Source organism: Capra hircus, chromosome 24 (genome assembly GCF_001704415.2).
Source record: "Capra hircus breed San Clemente chromosome 24, ASM170441v1, whole genome shotgun sequence".
Lineage (NCBI taxonomy): Eukaryota > Metazoa > Chordata > Mammalia > Artiodactyla > Bovidae > Capra > Capra hircus.
This window is the reverse complement of record NC_030831.1, coordinates 47,777,128-47,781,820: the sequence shown is the minus strand read 5'-3', so window position 1 is coordinate 47,781,820 and position 4,693 is coordinate 47,777,128. Positions and strand designations below refer to the sequence as shown.

General features: G+C 44.4%; 1 long non-coding RNA gene across 1 annotated transcript; it reads right to left on the bottom strand.

Annotated features, from left to right (window-relative positions):
• LOC102188912 lies at positions 1,332-2,830 on the bottom strand. The gene is made up of 3 exons (XR_311059.3): positions 2,552-2,830; positions 2,364-2,450; positions 1,332-1,550 (listed from the first exon to the last, which is right to left on the bottom strand). It is a non-coding gene; the product is annotated as an uncharacterized LOC102188912 (long non-coding RNA).

Sequence of the window (4,693 nt, the reverse complement as noted above, 5' to 3'; positions counted from 1 at the left end):
GTATAGCCCCTGAACGGGTCACAGGACTTTGGAAAAGCCCGGGCTTCAGTTTCCTTAGCTGCAAATAAGAGCTTTGATCAGGTTCCATAAGGGGGAGCTGATAGGAAACTTCTCCGTAGCTACGTAATTCACCCCTTGAAATCCACCGTTGAAGTCCTTAGGACCCAATAGTAATCAGCTCTCTTCCATCATTAATTACATTCTGGCCGCTCATCAGCTAACACAATTGTCAGACTCTTTTAGCAAAATGTCTTTTTCATAGCCGAAGGACAAACAATGGGGGCTCATTAATTCAATCATTAGGACACTGATTATGCATCTATTGTCTACTCCAGTCAGTTAAGTAAGCTCTTCAGTCTTCATCAGAACAATTATGCTAATAAGCTTGAAATTTTCTAAGTGTATTATACCTTCATACACTTATCCTGCCTAGCAGCAGCCTGGCTCAGTCAATATTGTCACACACAGACAATTATAATCAAGGCATAAGGCCCTATTGTTGATATCTGACTACCAAATTATCCCTCTCACAATAGAACTTTAAATAATTTGTCCATTGTCCTTCTAGGATTTAGACAGTGGCCCCTGTTTAGTTTATTTCAAATACAGAGATCTCAGATAACATTTAAAGTCCTTTATGGGAATGCTCATTTCACTGGAATTGTAATTTTCCAAGTAATATTTGAACAATCATTGGATTAGCTATCTCACGATAAATTATCTAGTGATTCTTTATGCTTTCAAATGTACAGATAGAAATATTATCAGATGCCTGGATAATGATGATAAATATAACTTTTCTCCAAATGTATCTCTTTCAACCACAGCCATTTCTCTTCCAATCTCATTTTCTTTAAGTGAAAAAACCACTTGTATGTTTTACTTTCTTGAGTGATTTTTGCCATGGAATGAGAATTCTCTGCCATGAAGAACCGATGCTTTTATGATAAGCATATAAGAGATATCTGATAAATACTTGCTGACATTCTTTTTTCTTGTATATGCTTTATTCTCCAGCATTTCCTATCAGATATTACATATTTTTTATTTTTAGTAAAAATTAGCATGTGAATGTGTGTTTGTAGAGGCAGGTGTACACATCTTCAACATAACTTTATTTAAAACATGAAATTTCATTGTGTTGAGATAAAAATTCAGTTGGTATTGGGTTTCTTCATTTACAGCAAAAATAACCCCACACATTTGTTCTTTACAACTTTTGCTTAGGTCATCTCATTAATCAGTATCCTTTCAGTTACAAATAACTGAATCTTTGAGATGTAATACCACAACTTCCTTCCATGAGGATAAGCAAATATAGAAATTGGATGTTCACAAGATACTCAAAGGTTTTATTGAGGGCAAATACAAACTGGAAGGGGCAAAGCTGTGTAGAAGGCATGGAGACCTCTGACACACATACAGCCTTTTTCTGCTATACAAATGCTGTTATTTCATATTTCTTCAATTATGTGGTATTTTATCTCAGATTGTGGGGAAACAACTGAGAACAAGATGCTTACTGTCCTTGTCCTTCAGGAATTCACAATCTAAATGGCGAGACAAAACACACACATGAGAAGTTAAAAAACTACTCAAGACTAAACTAATAGATCAAGACATTAATCAAAGCAAAGTCATGGTATGTAAATCTTTCTAACCATGAGAGAAAATTCATACGTGAGTGATATCTTTTGGGCTGGAGTAACAAGGAAGAGTTTAACAGATTTAGCAGAAAGGAGAGGAATGTGAGTTCTAGCCTTTGAAAAATAAATACGTGGAGATTATACACACACATATATATTATTAAAACTCAAGCTACAAAAGAATAAAAGTTTTCCACTCATGACGTCAAGGTGCTCCTTCTAGAAGCAAACGCTGTTACCATTTTCCTTATGTGCCTTTCTGAAACATTTTACTACTTTTAAATAGATTCTTTATTTTGATTTTTTAGTATCATGCCTAATAAAGTGTTAAACAAGGTGTCTATTTGTATAAACATAAGATTTTAAATATAACTTATATAATTGGGGCCTACTGATAGATCTTGAGGTATCCTAACGAATTTCTAAGTTGATTGCTGCCATGGCGATCCCCGTTCCCAGCTGCCTTCAGTTTCTATCTTGATCCACTTCGGCTCAGATGCATTTCTAGCTGAGGGGCAGAAGGCATGCTCCTTTCCTAAGCCTTTTGGGACTGCATTGGTAGCCAGATTGCCCCTCCTCCCCTTTCCCTGATCATACAAATCCTGGAAGGCTTCCTAAATGGAAGAGTTAGGGATCCAAAGTCTGACACTTTGGAGAGATGGTCTTAGACCTCAAGTATATTATCCATTGAATTAATGTGCCTCTCAAAGTACCTACCTCTCACACTGGGAGCAGATTCTTCTGGAATTCCAGTCAGATCTGCTTCCACTTGTCCTCACTCACATGGACACCCAAGTGCACACCCTGGTCACATAGGAGAAAATACTTGTGTGACGCAGGTAGATTTTTATAGGCTATTTCATACAAAAACTGGCGGTCTGTTAGTAGGAAGAAGGACCACAAACCTTAAACAGCCTTCCTGCTTCTACATCAAATAAGCCTTTGCCCTAGAACATCCTCCTTGGTGGCTCTGGGAAGTGGAAAGGGAAGTCTTAAGAGGTGGAACAGCTCCACCAATTGGCTTCCTAGCTCTCCTTCACAAGCTGTTTTTAGAAAAGAGGTGAGTATAACTGCCTCTAAATTTACAAAAGGAGATGCCATCCTGGAGGTAAACTTTTGAAGGTAAGATTTCTGCTGAGTGGGTTCATCTTGACCTATGTGCCTGCAGGCAACAGAAGGGAAGAAATGATAACGATTATTGGTTTTCTTCGAACTTCAAAACCATGTGCTATTCACTTTCATATTTACTACTTTCTTTAATCGTCACACAATTATATTTATTTAAATTGGAGGCTAATTACAATATTGTAGTGGTTTTTGTCATACATTGACATGAATCAGCCATGGGTGTACCCCATGGGTGTTCCCCATCCTGAACCCCCCTCCCACCTCCCTCACACAACTATAGTTAAGCAGCTATTATTGCAGAATTTTACTTGCCAAAGGTCACAGATTTGAAGCACAGCTGCATTCAAAACTACAATTTGCCCAACTCCAGGATTCATGCTCTTCATCACAAACTTGATGAGAAAAGTACTTCCATGTTCGAGGAGAGAGATAGTAGAAATGGAGATTTTTTAAAAAAAGGATATTTGGAAAATCTGTAACACTCAGAGGATGACCAAATCTCTCTCCAGGTTCAGCACTAGGTATCCTCCTAAGAGAAGCCTTTATTTCTGAAAAGAAAGAATGTATTTCAGAAAGCCTTACTATTTGAAATGGTCATCTGGTACTTCCTGCTTGCTGATCTGTATTGCCAGTGCTGCTCTGCCTCGAGTCCTGTGTTAAGTTCACGAAGTAGTGTACATGTGAGTGCCAGACAAGAACCAAGAAAACCATGTTACAGGTCTAATCTCTGCCACCAACGACCTATGCGAGACCCGAATTTCTTAACTTGAAGTTCTACGGTGTTCTCTGCCTAACATCGTACATGCTTGATAATCGCTTAATATGATTGGCTGGGTTCAAGATTCCAGGCAGAGGCTCGGGGTCTGCAAGGAAAAGGCGACCAAAGTTTCTAGCAGCTTAGAGGCTTTGCAGTGCAGACGTGCGAGGATGGGGTCTAAGAACAGCGCCTGAGCAGTGCAGAAATGAAGAACGGGGCAAATAACTCAGCAATTGAGGGATATCGTGCCAGGCACTTGTGTTCTAGGCTTCACAAGGAGCATTCAGAACACGCATGATGAGCACCATTTTTTCACGAAGACAGGACCAAGTTTCCGTTCAACAAAAATACCTGTGACCCCGCCCCCCGCCTCCCCACCAGACCCTACAGCCCAAGCAAAGAGCTCGGCCCTGGGCTTATTTACATCTCGGACCCCGCCCCCGTTTACCACCACGAGGGCCGCGCCCACTCATTCGCACAGGGCGCCCCACGCGTGGGTCCGGGATGCAGGCTTTGGCACACCCCTCTTTGGCCCCTTAGCTCGCCCACCGTCGGGGCCTCCCACCCCGAGGATAAGCACGCCTCCACTCCCGGCTTGACTACAGAGAAGGTGGGCCGGGCGGCGGCCTCCGACAGGCCCCACCCAGTGGTGCCGGCCAGAGACGGGGACGGAGGACCAGCCGCGATCAGGACGGAAAGGTGGTCGCCCTCACGGCAGGTTACGCGCCTCCCCTCCCCGCCCCCCACTCCCTTTCCCAGAGTTTCCCGTGCGAGCGCGCCAGAGAAGAAGCCAACCGAAACCGCGGGCATCCCACCCCGCCTAAGTCCTCCGCCGCCCGCCCGGCCGCGCCTCGCCTCACGCTCTACGGGGGAGGCGGGACCAATCAGCGAGCGACGTCTCCCTTCCGATTCGAGGTCCCCGACGCGCGGCTCACACCCCGAGCAGCCAGCGCGCTGATTGGCTGCGTGCGCCGCCGGTCCGGCCGGGAGGGCGGGGAGGCCGGAGGGAAAGGAGGTGGGGAGAGGTAGCGGCCCGCGCCTCTCAGAGCCCACAGCTCGCGCCCTGGCACTAACACGGGCGCTCGGGCCTAACCCCTTCTCTTTCTTCGCTGTCCGGGTCTTCCGTGCGCGCCCCCAAGGCCGCGCGCTCGGCCAGCGTACC